Source organism: Osmia lignaria, unplaced genomic scaffold (assembly GCF_051020975.1).
Source record: "Osmia lignaria lignaria isolate PbOS001 unplaced genomic scaffold, iyOsmLign1 scaffold0005, whole genome shotgun sequence".
NCBI classification, from domain to species: Eukaryota; Metazoa; Arthropoda; class Insecta; order Hymenoptera; family Megachilidae; genus Osmia; species Osmia lignaria.
The window spans coordinates 17,040,335-17,059,502 of NW_027478162.1; positions in this window are offsets into that span (position 1 = coordinate 17,040,335).

Sequence of the window (19,168 nt, forward strand, 5' to 3'; positions counted from 1 at the left end):
TCTCGAAACATGTCCGTCAGGCCCCTTCCCTTGAGATAAATCTGCAAATATCTCGGAAACGAAGCGAGCTATGGCAAAATGTTAAGAGAGCTTTTTTGTGGAGAATTAAGTTTCCTACTTTCTATGTTCTATGATATTTCTTGATCAGATGCGTAGTTCTCGAGATATGTCAAGATATTTAAAAGTTCCGAAGCCGCACCAACATAATAGAGATACAGAAACACCGTGGCCCCTTTCTTTGAGATAACTCTGCACTATTGCGAGCTGCAAATGCCACTCCCAGCATAGCTGTGCAGAAGAAGAACAACAAGAAGAAGAAATATCTCGAAATATGTCCGTCAGGCCCCTTCCCTTGAGATAAATCTGCAAATATCTCGGAAACGAAGCGAGCTATGGCAAAATGTTAAGAGACCTTTTTTGTAGAGAATTAAGTTTCCTACTTTTTATGTTCTATGATATTTTTTGATCAGATGCGTAGTTCTCGAGATATATCAATATATTTAAAAGTTCCGAAGCCGCACCAACATAATAGAGATACAGAAACACCGTGGCCCCTTTCTTTGAGATAACTCTGCACTATTGCGAGCTGTAAATGCCACTTCCAGATTAGCTGTGCAGAAGAAGAACAACAAGAAGAAGAAATATCTCGAAATATGTCCGTCAGGCCCCTTCCCTTGAGATATATCTGCAAATATCTCGGAAACGAAGCGAGCTATGGCAAAATGTTAAGAGACCTTTTTTGTAGAGAATTATGTTTCCTACAATTTATGTTCTATGATATTTTTCTATCAGAAGCGTAGTTTTCGAGATATATCGAGATATTTAAAAGTTCCGAAGCCGCACCAACATAATAGAGATACAGAAACACCGTGGCCCCTTTCTTTGAGATAAGTCTGCACTATTGCGAGCTGCAAATGCCACTTCCAGTTTAGCTGTGCAGAAGAAGAACAACAAGAAGAAGAAATATCTCGAAATATGTCCGTTAGGCCCCTTCCCTTGAGATAAATGTGCAAATATCTCGGAAACGAAGCGAGCTATGGCAAAATGTTAAGAGACCTTTTTTGTAGAGAATTATGTTTCCTACAATTTATGTTCTATGATATTTTTTTATCAGAAGCGTAGTTTTCGAGATATATCGAGATATTTAAAAGTTCCGAAGCCGCACCAACATAATAGAGATACAGAAACACCGTGGCCCCTTTCTTTGAGATAAGTCTGCACTATTGCGAGCTGCAAATGCCACTTCCAGCTTAGCTGTGCAGAAGAAGAACAACAAGAAGAAGAAATATCTCGAAATATGTCCGTCAGGCCCCTTCCCTTGAGATAAATCTGCAAATATCTCGGAAACGAAGAGAGCTATGGCAAAATGTTAAGAGACCTTTTTTGTAGAGAATTAAGTTTCCTACTTTTCATGTTCAATGATATTTTTTGATCAGATGCGTAGTTCTCGAGATATATCAAGATATTTAAAAGTTCCGAAGCCGCACCAACATAATAGAGATACAGAAACACCGTGGCCCCTTTCTTTGAGATAACTCTGCACTAGTGCGAGCCGGAAATGCCACTTCCAGCTTAGCTGTGCAGAAGAAGAACAACAAGAAGAAGAAATATCTCGAAATATGTCCGTCAGGCCCCTTCCCTTGAGATAAATATGCAAATATCTCGGAAACGAAGCGAGCTATGGCAAAATGTTAAGAGACCTTTTTTGTAGAGAATTAAGTTTCCTACTTTTTATGTTCTATGATATTTTTTGATCAGATGCTTAGTTCTCGAGATATATCAAGATATTTAAAAGTTCCGAAGCCGCACCAACATAATAGAGATACAGAAACACCGTGGCCCCTTTCTGTGAGATAAGTCTGCACTATTGCGAGCTGCAAATGCCACTTCCAGCTTAGCTGTGCAGAGGAAGAACAACAAGAAGAAGAAATATCTCGAAATATGTCCGTCAGGCCAGTTCCTTTGAGCTGAATCTGCAAATATCTCGGAAACGAAGCGAGCTATGGCAAAATGATAAGAGACGTTTTTTGTAGAGAATTATGTTTCCTACAATTTATGCTCTATGATATTTTTTGATCAGAAGCGTAGTTTTCGAGATATATCGAGATATTTAAAAGTTCCGAAGCCGCACCAACATAATAGAGATACAGAAACACCGTGGCCCCTTTCTTTGAGATAACTGTGCACTAGTGCGAGCCGCAAATGCCACTTCCAGCTTAGCTGTGCAGAAGAAGAACAACAAGAAGAAGAAATATCTCGAAATATGTCCGTCAGGCCCCTTCCCTTGAGATAAATCTGCAAATATCTCGGAAACGAAGCGAGCTATGGCAAAATGTTAAGAGACCTTTTTTGTAGAGAATTAAGTTTCCTACTTTTTATGTTCTATGATATTTTTTGATCAGATGCGTAGTTCTCGAGATATATCAAGATATTTAAAAGTTCCGAAGCCGCACCAACATAATAGAGATACAGAAACACCGTGGCCCCTTTCTTTGAGATAACTCTGCACTATTGCGAGCTGTAAATGCCACTTCCAGCTTAGCTGTGCAGAAGAAGAACAACAAGAAGAAGAAATATCTCGAAATATGTCCGTCAGGCCCCTTCCCTTGAGATATATCTGCAAATATCTCGGAAACGAAGCGAGCTATGGCAAAATGTTAAGAGACCTTTTTTGTAGAGAATTATGTTTCCTACAATTTATGTTATATGATATTTTTTGATCAGAAGCGTAGTTTTCGAGATATATCGAGATATTTAAAAGTTCCGAAGCCGCACCAACATAATAGAGATACAGAAACACCGTGGCCCCTTTCTTTGAGATAACTCTGCACTAGTGCGAGCCGCAAATGCTACTTCCAGCTTAGCTGTGCAGAAGAAGAACAACAAGAAGAAGAAATATCTCGAAATATGTCCGTCAGGCCCCTTCCCTTGAGATAAATCTGCAAATATCTCGGAAACGAAGCGAGCTATGGCAAAATGTTAAGAGACCTTTTTTGTAGAGAATTATGTTTCCTACAATTTCTCTTCTATGATATTTTTTGATCAGAAGCGTAGTTTTCGAGATATATCGAGATATTTAAAAGTTCCGAAGCCGCACCAACATAATAGAGATACAGAAACACCGTGGCCCCTTTCTTTGAGATAACTCTGCACTATTGCGAGCTGCAGATGCCACTTCCAGCTTAGCTGTGCAGAGGAAGAACAACAAGAAGAAGAAATATCTCGAAACATGTCCGTCAGGCCCCTTCCCTTGAGATAAATCTGCAAATATCTCGGAAACGAAGCGAGCTATGGCAAAATGTTAAGAGAGCTTTTTTGTGGAGAATTAAGTTTCCTACTTTCTATGTTCTATGATATTTTTTGATCAGATGCGTAGTTCTCGAGATATGTCAAGATATTTAAAAGTTCCGAAGCCGCACCAACATAATAGAGATACAGAAACACCGTGGCCCCTTTCTTTGAGATAACTCTGCACTATTGCGAGCTGCAAATGCCACTCCCAGCATAGCTGTGCAGAAGAAGAACAACAAGAAGAAGAAATATCTCGAAATATGTCCGTCAGGCCCCTTCCCTTGAGATAAATCTGCAAATATCTCGGAAACGAAGCGAGCTATGGCAAAATGTTAAGAGACCTTTTTTGTAGAGAATTAAGTTTCCTACTTTTTATGTTCTATGATATTTTTTGATCAGATGCGTAGTTCTCGAGATATATCAATATATTTAAAAGTTCCGAAGCCGCACCAACATAATAGAGATACAGAAACACCGTGGCCCCTTTCTTTGAGATAACTCTGCACTATTGCGAGCTGTAAATGCCACTTCCAGATTAGCTGTGCAGAAGAAGAACAACAAGAAGAAGAAATATCTCGAAATATGTCCGTCAGGCCCCTTCCCTTGAGATATATCTGCAAATATCTCGGAAACGAAGCGAGCTATGGCAAAATGTTAAGAGACCTTTTTTGTAGAGAATTATGTTTCCTACAATTTATGTTCTATGATATTTTTCTATCAGAAGCGTAGTTTTCGAGATATATCGAGATATTTAAAAGTTCCGAAGCCGCACCAACATAATAGAGATACAGAAACACCGTGGCCCCTTTCTTTGAGATAAGTCTGCACTATTGCGAGCTGCAAATGCCACTTCCAGTTTAGCTGTGCAGAAGAAGAACAACAAGAAGAAGAAATATCTCGAAATATGTCCGTTAGGCCCCTTCCCTTGAGATAAATGTGCAAATATCTCGGAAACGAAGCGAGCTATGGCAAAATGTTAAGAGACCTTTTTTGTAGAGAATTATGTTTCCTACAATTTATGTTCTATGATATTTTTTTATCAGAAGCGTAGTTTTCGAGATATATCGAGATATTTAAAAGTTCCGAAGCCGCACCAACATAATAGAGATACAGAAACACCGTGGCCCCTTTCTTTGAGATAAGTCTGCACTATTGCGAGCTGCAAATGCCACTTCCAGCTTAGCTGTGCAGAAGAAGAACAACAAGAAGAAGAAATATCTCGAAATATGTCCGTCAGGCCCCTTCCCTTGAGATAAATCTGCAAATATCTCGGAAACGAAGAGAGCTATGGCAAAATGTTAAGAGACCTTTTTTGTAGAGAATTAAGTTTCCTACTTTTCATGTTCAATGATATTTTTTGATCAGATGCGTAGTTCTCGAGATATATCAAGATATTTAAAAGTTCCGAAGCCGCACCAACATAATAGAGATACAGAAACACCGTGGCCCCTTTCTGTGAGATAAGTCTGCACTATTGCGAGCTGCAAATGCCACTTCCAGCTTAGGTGTGCAGAGGAAGAACAACAAGAAGAAGAAATATCTCGAAATATGTCCGTCAGGCCAGTTCCTTTGAGCTGAATCTGCAAATATCTCGGAAACGAAGCGAGCTATGGCAAAATGATAAGAGACGTTTTTTGTAGAGAATTATGTTTCCTACAATTTATGCTCTATGATATTTTTTGATCAGAAGCGTAGTTTTCGAGATATATCGAGATATTTAAAAGTTCCGAAGCCGCACCAACATAATAGAGATACAGAAACACCGTGGCCCCTTTCTTTGAGATAACTGTGCACTAGTGCGAGCCGCAAATGCCACTTCCAGCTTAGCTGTGCAGAAGAAGAACAACAAGAAGAAGAAATATCTCGAAATATGTCCGTCAGGCCCCTTCCCTTGAGATAAATCTGCAAATATCTCGGAAACGAAGCGAGCTATGGCAAAATGTTAAGAGACCTTTTTTGTAGAGAATTAAGTTTCCTACTTTTTATGTTCTATGATATTTTTTGATCAGAAGCGTAGTTTTCGAGATATATCGAGATATTTAAAAGTTCCGAAGCCGCACCAACATAATAGAGATACAGAAACACCGTGGCCCCTTTCTTTGAGATAACTCTGCACTAGTGCGAGCCGCAAATGCTACTTCCAGCTTAGCTGTGCAGAAGAAGAACAACAAGAAGAAGAAATATCTCGAAATATGTCCGTCAGGCCCCTTCCCTTGAGATAAATCTGCAAATATCTCGGAAACGAAGCGAGCTATGGCAAAATGTTAAGAGACCTTTTTTGTAGAGAATTATGTTTCCTACAATTTCTCTTCTATGATATTTTTTGATCAGAAGCGTAGTTTTCGAGATATATCGAGATATTTAAAAGTTCCGAAGCCGCACCAACATAATAGAGATACAGAAACACCGTGGCCCCTTTCTTTGAGATAACTCTGCACTATTGCGAGCTGCAGATGCCACTTCCAGCTTAGCTGTGCAGAGGAAGAACAACAAGAAGAAGAAATATCTCGAAACATGTCCGTCAGGCCCCTTCCCTTGAGATAAATCTGCAAATATCTCGGAAACGAAGCGAGCTATGGCAAAATGTTAAGAGAGCTTTTTTGTGGAGAATTAAGTTTCCTACTTTCTATGTTCTATGATATTTTTTGATCAGATGCGTAGTTCTCGAGATATGTCAAGATATTTAAAAGTTCCGAAGCCGCACCAACATAATAGAGATACAGAAACACCGTGGCCCCTTTCTTTGAGATAACTCTGCACTATTGCGAGCTGCAAATGCCACTCCCAGCATAGCTGTGCAGAAGAAGAACAACAAGAAGAAGAAATATCTCGAAATATGTCCGTCAGGCCCCTTCCCTTGAGATAAATCTGCAAATATCTCGGAAACGAAGCGAGCTATGGCAAAATGTTAAGAGACCTTTTTTGTAGAGAATTAAGTTTCCTACTTTTTATGTTCTATGATATTTTTTGATCAGATGCGTAGTTCTCGAGATATATCAATATATTTAAAAGTTCCGAAGCCGCACCAACATAATAGAGATACAGAAACACCGTGGCCCCTTTCTTTGAGATAACTCTGCACTATTGCGAGCTGTAAATGCCACTTCCAGATTAGCTGTGCAGAAGAAGAACAACAAGAAGAAGAAATATCTCGAAATATGTCCGTCAGGCCCCTTCCCTTGAGATATATCTGCAAATATCTCGGAAACGAAGCGAGCTATGGCAAAATGTTAAGAGACCTTTTTTGTAGAGAATTATGTTTCCTACAATTTATGTTCTATGATATTTTTCTATCAGAAGCGTAGTTTTCGAGATATATCGAGATATTTAAAAGTTCCGAAGCCGCACCAACATAATAGAGATACAGAAACACCGTGGCCCCTTTCTTTGAGATAAGTCTGCACTATTGCGAGCTGCAAATGCCACTTCCAGTTTAGCTGTGCAGAAGAAGAACAACAAGAAGAAGAAATATCTCGAAATATGTCCGTTAGGCCCCTTCCCTTGAGATAAATGTGCAAATATCTCGGAAACGAAGCGAGCTATGGCAAAATGTTAAGAGACCTTTTTTGTAGAGAATTATGTTTCCTACAATTTATGTTCTATGATATTTTTTTATCAGAAGCGTAGTTTTCGAGATATATCGAGATATTTAAAAGTTCCGAAGCCGCACCAACATAATAGAGATACAGAAACACCGTGGCCCCTTTCTTTGAGATAAGTCTGCACTATTGCGAGCTGCAAATGCCACTTCCAGCTTAGCTGTGCAGAAGAAGAACAACAAGAAGAAGAAATATCTCGAAATATGTCCGTCAGGCCCCTTCCCTTGAGATAAATCTGCAAATATCTCGGAAACGAAGAGAGCTATGGCAAAATGTTAAGAGACCTTTTTTGTAGAGAATTAAGTTTCCTACTTTTCATGTTCAATGATATTTTTTGATCAGATGCGTAGTTCTCGAGATATATCAAGATATTTAAAAGTTCCGAAGCCGCACCAACATAATAGAGATACAGAAACACCGTGGCCCCTTTCTTTGAGATAACTCTGCACTAGTGCGAGCCGGAAATGCCACTTCCAGCTTAGCTGTGCAGAAGAAGAACAACAAGAAGAAGAAATATCTCGAAATATGTCCGTCAGGCCCCTTCCCTTGAGATAAATATGCAAATATCTCGGAAACGAAGCGAGCTATGGCAAAATGTTAAGAGACCTTTTTTGTAGAGAATTAAGTTTCCTACTTTTTATGTTCTATGATATTTTTTGATCAGATGCTTAGTTCTCGAGATATATCAAGATATTTAAAAGTTCCGAAGCCGCACCAACATAATAGAGATACAGAAACACCGTGGCCCCTTTCTGTGAGATAAGTCTGCACTATTGCGAGCTGCAAATGCCACTTCCAGCTTAGCTGTGCAGAGGAAGAACAACAAGAAGAAGAAATATCTCGAAATATGTCCGTCAGGCCAGTTCCTTTGAGCTGAATCTGCAAATATCTCGGAAACGAAGCGAGCTATGGCAAAATGATAAGAGACGTTTTTTGTAGAGAATTATGTTTCCTACAATTTATGCTCTATGATATTTTTTGATCAGAAGCGTAGTTTTCGAGATATATCGAGATATTTAAAAGTTCCGAAGCCGCACCAACATAATAGAGATACAGAAACACCGTGGCCCCTTTCTTTGAGATAACTGTGCACTAGTGCGAGCCGCAAATGCCACTTCCAGCTTAGCTGTGCAGAAGAAGAACAACAAGAAGAAGAAATATCTCGAAATATGTCCGTCAGGCCCCTTCCCTTGAGATAAATCTGCAAATATCTCGGAAACGAAGCGAGCTATGGCAAAATGTTAAGAGACCTTTTTTGTAGAGAATTAAGTTTCCTACTTTTTATGTTCTATGATATTTTTTGATCAGATGCGTAGTTCTCGAGATATATCAAGATATTTAAAAGTTCCGAAGCCGCACCAACATAATAGAGATACAGAAACACCGTGGCCCCTTTCTTTGAGATAACTCTGCACTATTGCGAGCTGTAAATGCCACTTCCAGCTTAGCTGTGCAGAAGAAGAACAACAAGAAGAAGAAATATCTCGAAATATGTCCGTCAGGCCCCTTCCCTTGAGATATATCTGCAAATATCTCGGAAACGAAGCGAGCTATGGCAAAATGTTAAGAGACCTTTTTTGTAGAGAATTATGTTTCCTACAATTTATGTTATATGATATTTTTTGATCAGAAGCGTAGTTTTCGAGATATATCGAGATATTTAAAAGTTCCGAAGCCGCACCAACATAATAGAGATACAGAAACACCGTGGCCCCTTTCTTTGAGATAACTCTGCACTAGTGCGAGCCGCAAATGCTACTTCCAGCTTAGCTGTGCAGAAGAAGAACAACAAGAAGAAGAAATATCTCGAAATATGTCCGTCAGGCCCCTTCCCTTGAGATAAATCTGCAAATATCTCGGAAACGAAGCGAGCTATGGCAAAATGTTAAGAGACCTTTTTTGTAGAGAATTATGTTTCCTACAATTTCTCTTCTATGATATTTTTTGATCAGAAGCGTAGTTTTCGAGATATATCGAGATATTTAAAAGTTCCGAAGCCGCACCAACATAATAGAGATACAGAAACACCGTGGCCCCTTTCTTTGAGATAACTCTGCACTATTGCGAGCTGCAGATGCCACTTCCAGCTTAGCTGTGCAGAGGAAGAACAACAAGAAGAAGAAATATCTCGAAACATGTCCGTCAGGCCCCTTCCCTTGAGATAAATCTGCAAATATCTCGGAAACGAAGCGAGCTATGGCAAAATGTTAAGAGAGCTTTTTTGTGGAGAATTAAGTTTCCTACTTTCTATGTTCTATGATATTTTTTGATCAGATGCGTAGTTCTCGAGATATATCAAGATATTTAAAAGTTCCGAAGCCGCACCAACATAATAGAGATACAGAAACACCGTGGCCCCTTTCTTTGAGATAACTCTGCACTATTGCGAGCTGTAAATGCCACTTCCAGATTAGCTGTGCAGAAGAAGAACAACAAGAAGAAGAAATATCTCGAAATATGTCCGTCAGGCCCCTTCCCTTGAGATATATCTGCAAATATCTCGGAAACGAAGCGAGCTATGGCAAAATGTTAAGAGACCTTTTTTGTAGAGAATTATGTTTCCTACAATTTATGTTGTATGATATTTTCTGATCAGAAGCGTAGTTTTCGAGATACATCGAGATATTTAAAAGTTCCGAAGCCGCACCAACATAATAGAGATACAGAAACACCGTGGCCCCTCTCTTTGAGATAACTCTGCACTATTGCGAGCTGAAATGCCACTTCCAGTTTAGCTGTGCAGAAGAAGAACAACAAGAAGAAGAAATATCTCGAAATATGTCCGTCAGGCCCCTTCCCTTGAGATAAATCTGCAAATATCTCGGAAACGAAGAGAGCTATGGCAAAATGTTAAGAGACCTTTTTTGTAGACAATTAAGTTTCCTACTTTTTATCTTCTATGATATTTTTTGATCAGAAGCGTAGTTCTCGAGATATATCAAGATATTTAAAAGTTCCGAAGCCGCACCAACATAATAGAGATACAGAAACACCGTGGCCCCTTTCTTTGAGATAACTCTGCACTAAAGCGAGCCGCAAATGCCACTTCCAGCTTAGCTGAGCAGAAGAAGAACAACAAGAAGAAGAAATATCTCGAAATATGTCCGTCAGGCCCCTTCCCTTGAGATAAATCTGCAAATATCTCGGAAACGAAGCGAGCTATGGCAAAATGTTAAGAGACCTTATTTGTAGAGAATTAAGTTTCCTACTTTTTATCTTCTATGATATTTTTTGATCAGATGCGTAGTTCTCGAGATATATCAAGATATTTAAAAGTTCCGAAGCCGCACCAACATAATAGAGATACAGAAACACCGTGGCCCCTCTCTTTGAGATAACTCTGCACTATTGCGAGCTGCAAATGCCACTTCCAGCTTAGCTGTGCAGAAGAAGAACAACAAGAAGAAGAAATATCTCGATATATGTCCGTCAGGCCCCTTCCCTTGAGATAAATCTGCAAATATCGCGGAAACGAAGCGAGCTATGGCAAAATGTTAAGAGACCGTTTTTGTAGAGAATTAAGTTTCCTACTTTTTATGTTCTATAATGTTTTTTGATCAGATGCGTAGTTCTCGAGATATATCAAGATATTTAAAAGTTCCGAAGCCGCACCAACATAATAGAGATACAGAAACACCGTGGCCCCTTTCATTGAGATAACTCTGCACTATTGCGAGCTGCAAATGCCACTTCCAGCTTAGCTGTGCAGAGGAAGAACAACAAGAAGAAGAAATATCTCGAAATATGTCCGTCAGGCCCCTTCCCTTGAGATATATCTGCAAATATCTCGGAAACGAAGCGAGCTATGGCAAAATGTTAAGAGACCTTTTTTGTAGAGAATTATGTTTCCTACAATTTATGTTCTATGATATTTTTTGATCAGAAGCGTAGTTTTCGAGATATATCGAGATATTTAAAAGTTCCGAAGCCGCACCAACATAATAGAGATACAGAAACACCGTGGCCCCTTTCTTTGAGATAACTCTGCACTATTGCGAGCTGGAAATGCCACTTCCAGTTTAGCTGTGCAGAAGAAGAACAACAAGAAGCAAAAATATCTCGAAATATGTCCGTTAGGCCCCTTCCCTTGAGATAAATCTGCAAATATCTCGGAAACGAAGCGAGCTATGGCAAAATGTTAAGAGACCTTTTTTGTAGAGAATTATGTTTCCTACAATTTATGTTCTATGATATTTTTCTATCAGAAGCGTAGTTTTCGAGATATATCGAGATATTTAAAAGTTCCGAAGCCGCACCAACATAATAGAGATACAGAAACACCGTGGCCCCTTTCTTTGAGATAACTCTGCACTATTGCGAGCTGCAAATGCCACTTCCAGTTTAGCTGTGCAGAAGAAGAACAACAAGAAGAAGAAATATCTCGAAATATGTCCGTTAGGCCCCTTCCCTTGAGATAAATGTGCAAATATCTCGGAAACGAAGCGAGCTATGGCAAAATGTTAAGAGACCTTTTTTGTAGAGAATAATGTTTCCTACAATTTACGTTCTATGATATTTTTTGATCAGAAGCGTAGTTCTCGAGATATATCAAGATATTTAAAAGTTCCGAAGCCGCACCAACATAATAGAGATACAGAAACACCGTGGCCCCTTTCTTTGAGATAACTCTGCACTAAAGCGAGCCGCAAATGCCACTTCCAGCTTAGCTGAGCAGAAGAAGAACAACAAGAAGAAGAAATATCTCGAAATATGTCCGTCAGGCCCCTTCCCTTGAGATAAATCTGCAAATATCTCGGAAACGAAGCGAGCTATGGCAAAATGTTAAGAGACCTTATTTGTAGAGAATTAAGTTTCCTACTTTTTATCTTCTATGATATTTTTTGATCAGATGCGTAGTTCTCGAGATATATCAAGATATTTAAAAGTTCCGAAGCCGCACCAACATAATAGAGATACAGAAACACCGTGGCCCCTCTCTTTGAGATAACTCTGCACTATTGCGAGCTGCAAATGCCACTTCCAGCTTAGCTGTGCAGAAGAAGAACAACAAGAAGAAGAAATATCTCGATATATGTCCGTCACGCCCCTTCCCTTGAGATAAATCTGCAAATATCTCGGAAACGAAGCGAGCTATGGCAAAATGTTAAGAGACTTTATTTGTAGGGAATTATGTTTCCTACAATTTATGTTCTATGATATTTTTTGATCAGAAGCGTAGTTTTCGAGATATATCGAGATATTTAAAAGTTCCGAAGCCGCACCAACATAATAGAGATACAGAAACACCGTGGCCCCTTTCTTTGAGATAACTCTGCACTAGTGCGAGCCGCAAATGCCACTTCCAGCTTAGCTGTGCAGAAGAAGAACAACAAGAAGAAGAAATATCTCGAAATATGTCCGTCAGGCCCCTTCCCTTGAGATAAATATGCAAATATCTCGGAAACGAAGCGAGCTATGGCAAAATGTTAAGAGACCTTTTTTGTAGAGAATTAAGTTTCCTACTTTTTATGTTCTATGATATTTTTTGATCAGATGCTTAGTTCTCGAGATATATCAAGATATTTAAAAGTTCCGAAGCCGCACCAACATAATAGAGATACAGAAACACCGTGGCCCCTTTCTGTGAGATAATTCTGCACTATTGCGAGCTGCAAATGCCACTTCCAGCTTAGCTGTGCAGAGGAAGAACAACAAGAAGAAGAAATATCTCGAAATATGTCCGTCAGGCCAGTTCCTTTGAGCTGAATCTGCAAATATCTCGGAAACGAAGCGAGCTATGGCAAAATGATAAGAGACGTTTTTTGTAGAGAATTATGTTTCCTACAATTTATGCTCTATGATATTTTTTGATCAGAAGCGTAGTTTTCGAGATATATCGAGATATTTAAAAGTTCCGAAGCCGCACCAACATAATAGAGATACAGAAACACCGTGGCCCCTTTCTTTGAGATAACTGTGCACTATTGCGAGCTGGAAATGCCACTTCCAGTTTAGCTGTGCAGAAGAAGAACAACAAGAAGCAAAAATATCTCGAAATATGTCCGTTAGGCCCCTTCCCTTGAGATAAATCTGCAAATATCTCGGAAACGAAGCGAGCTATGGCAAAATGTTAAGAGACCTTTTTTGTAGAGAATTATGTTTCCTACAATTTATCTTCTATGATATTTTTTGATCAGAAGCGTAGTTTTCGAGATATATCGAGATATTTAAAAGTTCCGAAGCCGCACCAACATAATAGAGATACAGGAACACCGTGGCCCCTTTCTTTGAGATAACTCTGCACTATTGCGAGCTGCAGATGCCACTTCCAGCTTAGCTGTGCAGAGGAAGAAAAACAAGAAGAAGAAATATCTCGAAATATGTCCGTCAGGCCAGTTCCTTTGAGCTGAATCTGCAAATATCTCGGAAACGAAGCGAGCTATGGCAAAATGTTAAGAGACGTTTTTTGTAGAGAATTATGTTTCCTACAATTTATGTTCTATGATATTTTTTGATCAGAAGCGTAGTTTTCGAGATATATCGAGATATTTAAAAGTTCCGAAGCCGCACCAACATAATAGAGATACAGAAACACCGTGGCCCCTTTCTTTGAGATAACTCTGCACTAGTGCGAGCCGCAAATGCCACTTCCAGCTTAGCTGTGCAGAAGAAGAACAACAAGAAGAAGAAACATCTCGAAATATGTCCGTCAGGCCCCTTCCCTTGAGATAAATCTGCAAATATCTCGGAAACGAAGCGAGCTATGGCAAAATGTGAAGAGACCTTTTTTGTAGAGAATTAAGTTTCCTACTTTTTATCTTCTATGATATTTTTTGATCAGATGCGTAGTTCTCGACACATATCAAGGTATTTAAAAGTTCCGAAGCCGCACCAACATAATAGAGATACAGAAACACCGTGGCCCCTCTCTTTAAGATAACTCTGCACTATTGCGAGCTGGAAATGCCACTTCCAGTTTAGCTGTGCAGAAGAAGAACAACAAGAAGAAGAAATATCTCGAAATATGTCCGTTAGGCCCCTTCCCTTGAGATAAATGTGCAAATATCTCGGAAACGAAGCGAGCTATGGCAAAATGTTAAGAGACCTTTTTTGTAGAGAATTATGTTTCCTACAATTTATGCTCTATGATATTTTTTTATCAGAAGCGTAGTTTTCGAGATATATCGAGATATTTAAAAGTTCCGAAGCCGCACCAACATAATAGAGATACAGAAACACCGTGGCCCCTTTCTTTGAGATAACTCTGCACTATTGCGAGCTGGAAATGCCACTTCCAGTTTAGCTGTGCAGAAGAAGAACAACAAGAAGAAGAAATATCTCGAAATATGTCCGTCAGGCCCCTTCCCTTGAGATAAATCTGCAAATATCTCGGAAACGAAGCGAGCTATGGCAAAATGTTAAGAGACCGTTTTTGTAGAGAATTAAGTTTCCTACTTTTTATGTTCTATGATATTTTTTGATCAGACGCGTAGGTCTCGAGATATATCAAGATATTTAAAAGTTCCGAAGCCGCACCAACATAATAGAGATACAGAAACACCGTGGCCCCTTTCTTTGAGATAAGTCTGCACTATTGCGAGCTGCAAATGCCACTTCCAGCTTAGCTGTGCAGAAGAAGAACAACAAGAAGAAGAAATATCTCGAAATATGTCCGTCAGGCCCCTTCCCTTGAGATAAATCTGCAAATATCTCGGAAACGAAGCGAGCGATGGCAAAATGTTAAGAGACCTTTTTTGTAGAGAATGAAGTTTCCTACTTTTTATGTTCCATGATATTTTTTGATCAGATGCGTAGTTCTCGAGATATATCAAGATATTTAAAAGTTCCGAAGGCGCACCAACATAATAGAGATACAGAAACACCGTGGCCCCTCTCTTTGAGATAACTCTGCACTATTGCGAGCTGGAAATGCCACTTCCAGTTTAGCTGTGCAGAAGAAGAACAACAAGAAGAAGAAATATCTCGAAATATGTCCGTTAGGCCCCCTCCCTTGAGATAAATGTGCAAATATCTCGGAAACGAAGCGAGCTATGGCAAAATGTTAAGAGACCTTTTTTGTAGAGAATTAAGTTTCCTACTTTTGATGTTCTATGATATTTTTTGATCAGATGCGTAGTTTTCGAGATATATCAAGATATTTAAAAGTTCCGAAGCCGCACCAACATAACAGAGATACAGAAACACCGTGGCCCCTCTCTTTGAGATAACTCTGCACTATTGCGAGCTGGAAATGCCACTTCCAGCTTAGCTGTGCAGAAGAAGAACAACAAGAAGAAGAAATATCTCGATATATGTCCGTCACGCCCCTTCCCTTGAGATAAATCTGCAAATATCTCGGAAACGAAGCGAGCTATGGCAAAATGTTTAGAGACCTTTTTTGTAGAGAATTAAGTTTCCTACTTTTTACGTAGTATGATATTTTTTGATCAGATGCGTAGTTCTCGAGATATATCAAGATATTTAAAAGTTCCGAAGCCGCACCAACATAATAGAGATACAGAAACACCGTGGCCCCTTTCTTTGAGATAACTCTGCACTATTGCGAGCTGGAAATGCCACTTCCAGTTTAGCTGTGCAGAAGAAGAACAACAAGAAGAAGAAATATCTCGAAATATGTCCGTTAGGCCCCTTCCCTTGAGATAAATCTGCAAATATCTCGGAAACGAAGCGAGCTATGGCAAAATGTTAAGAGACCTTTTTTGTAGAGAATTAAGTTTCCTACTTTTTATGTTCTATGACATTTTTTGATCAGATGCGTAGTTCTCGAGATATATCAAGATATTTAAAAGTTCCGAAGCCGCACCAACATAATAGAGATACAGAAACACCGTGGCCCCTTTCTTTGAGATAACTCTGGACTATTGCGAGCTGTAAATGCCACATCCAGCTTAGCTGTGCAGAAGAAGAACAACAAGAAGAAGAAATATCTCGAAATATGTCCGTCAGGCCCCTTCCCTTGAGATATATCTGCAAATATCTCGGAAACGAAGCGAGCTATGGCAAAATGTTAAGAGACCTTTTTTGTAGCGAATTAAGTTTCCTACAATTTATGTTCTATGATATTTTTTGATCAGAAGCGTAGTTTTCGAGATATATCGAGATATTTAAAAGTTCCGAAGCCGCACCAACATAATAGAGATACAGAAACACCGTGGCCCCTTTCTTTGAGATAACTCTGCACTAGTGCGAGCCGCAAATGCCACTTCCAGCTTAGCTGTGCAGAAGAAGAACAACAAGAAGAAGAAATATCTCGAAATATGTCCGTCAGGCCCCTTCCCTTGAGATAAATATGCAAATATCTCGGAAACGAAGCGAGCTATGGCAAAATGTTAAGAGACCTTTTTTGTAGAGAAATAAGTTTCCTACTTTTTATCTTCTATGATATTTTTTGATCAGATGCGTAGTTCTCGAGATATATCAAGATATTTAAAAGTTCCGAAGGCGCACCAACATAATAGAGATACAGAAACACCGTGGCCCCTCTCTTTGAGATAACTCTGCACTATTGCGAGCTGGAAATGCCACTTCCAGTTTAGCTGTGCAGAAGAAGAACAACAAGAAGAAGAAATATCTCGAAATATGTCCGTTAGGCCCCTTCCCTTGAGATAAATCTGCAAATATCTCGGAAACGAAGCGAGCTATGGCAAAATGTTAAGAGACCTTTTTTGTAGAGAGTTAAGTTTCCTACTTTTTATGTTCTATGATATTTTTTGATCAGATGCGTAGTTCTCGAGATATATCAAGATATTTAAAAGTTCCGAAGCCGCTCCAACATAATAGAGATACAGAAACACCGTGGCCCCTTTCTTTGAGATAACTCTGCACTATTGCGAGCTGCAAATGCCACTTCCAGCTTAGCTGTGCAGAAGAGGAACAACAAGAAGAAGAAATATCTCGAAATATGTCCATCAGGCCCGTTCCTTTGAGCTGAATCTGCAAATATCTCGGAAACGAAGCGAGCTATGGCAAAATGTTATGAGACGTTTTTTATAGAGAATTATGTTTCCTACAATTTAGGTTCTATGATATTTTTTGATCAGAAGCGTAGTTTTCGAGATATATCGAGATATTTAAAAGTTCCGAAGCCGCACCAACATAATAGAGATACAGAAACACCGTGGCCCCTTTCTTTGAGATAACTCTGCACTAGTGCGAGCCGCAAATGCCACTTCCAGCTTAGCTGTGCAGAAGAAGAAAAACAAGAAGAAGAAATATCTCGAAATATGTCCATCAGGCCCGTTCCTTTGAGCTGAATCTGCAAATATCTCGGAAACGAAGCGAGCTATGGCAAAATGTTAAGAGACGTTTTTTGTAGAGAATTATGTTTCCTACAATTTATGTTCTATGATATTTTTTGATCAGAAGCGTAGTTTTCGAGATATATCGAGATATTTAAAAGTTCCGAAGCCGCACCAACATAATAGAGATACAGAAACACCGTGGCCCCTTTCTTTGAGATAACTCTGCACTAGTGCGAGCCGCAAATGCCACTTCCAGCTTAGCTGTGCAGAAGAAGAACAACAAGAAGAAGAAACATCTCGAAATATGTCCGTCAGGCCCCTTCCCTTGAGATAAATCTGCAAATATCTCGGAAACGAAGCGAGCTATGGCAAAATGTGAAGAGACCTTTTTTGTAGAGAATTAAGTTTCCTACTTTTTATCTTCTATGATATTTTTTGATCAGATGCGTAGTTCTCGAGACATATCAAGGTATTTAAAAGTTCCGAAGCCGCACCAACATAATAGAGATACAGAAACACCGTGGCCCCTCTCTTTAAGATAACTCTGCACTATTGCGAGCTGGAAATGCCACTTCCAGTTTAGCTGTGCAGAAGAAGAACAACAAGAAGAAGAAATATCTCGAAATATGTCCGTTAGGCCCCTTCCCTTGAGATAAATGTGCAAATATCTCGGAAACGAAGCGAGCTATGGCAAAATGTTAAGAGACCTTTTTTGTAGAGAATTATGTTTCCTACAATTTATGCTCTATGATATTTTTTTATCAGAAGCGTAGTTTTCGAGATATATCGAGATATTTAAAAGTTCCGAAGCCGCACCGACATAATAGAGATACAGAAACACCGTGGCCCCTTTCTTTGAGATAACTCTGCACTATTGCGAGCTGGAAATGCCACTTCCAGTTTAGCTGTGCAGAAGAAGAACAACAAGAAGAAGAAATATCTCGAAATATGTCCGTCAGGCCCCTTCCCTTGAGATAAATCTGCAAATATCTCGGAAACGAAGCGAGCTATGGCAAAATGTTAAGAGACCGTTTTTGTAGAGAATTAAGTTTCCTACTTTTTATGTTCTATGATATTTTTTGATCAGACGCGTAGGTCTCGAGATATATCAAGATATTTAAAAGTTCCGAAGCCGCACCAACATAATAGAGATACAGAAACACCGTGGCCCCTTTCTTTGAGATAAGTCTGCACTATTGCGAGCTGCAAATGCCACTTCCAGCTTAGCTGTGCAGAAGAAGAACAACAAGAAGAAGAAATATCTCGAAATATGTCCGTCAGGCCCCTTCCCTTGAGATAAATCTGCAAATATTTCGGAAACGAAGAGAGCTATGGCAAAATGTTAAGAGACCTTTTTTGTAGAGAATTAAGTTTCCTACTTTTCATGTTCAATGATATTTTTTGATCAGATGCGTAGTTCTCGAGATATATCAAGATATTTAAAAGTTCCGAAGCCGCACCAACATAATAGAGATACAGAAACACCGTGGCCCCTTTCTTTGAGATAACTCTGCACTAGTGCGAGCCGGAAATGCCACTTCCAGCTTAGCTGTGCAGAAGAAGAACAACAAGAAGAAGAAATATCTCGAAATATGTCCGTCAGGCCAGTTCCTTTGAGATAAATCTGCAAATATCTCGGAAACGAAGAGAGCTATGGCAAAATGTTAAGAGACCTTTTTTGTAGAGAATTAAGTTTCCTACTTTTTATGTTCTATGATATTTTTTGATCAGATGCGTAGTTCTCGAGATATATCAAGATATTTAAAAGTTCCGAAGCCGCACCAACATAATAGAGATACAGAAACACCGTGGCCCCTTTCTTTGAGATAACTCTGCACTATTGCGAGCTGTAAATGCCACTTCCAGCTTAGCTGTGCAGAAGAAGAACAACAAGAAGAAGAAATATCTCGAAATATGTCCGTCAGGCCAGTTCCTTTGAGATAAATCTGCAAATATCTCGGAAACGAAGAGAGCTATGGCAAAATGTTAAGAGACCTTTTTTGTAGAGAATTAAGTTTCCTACTTTTTATGTTCTATGATATTTTTTGATCAGATGCGTAGTTCTCGAGATATATC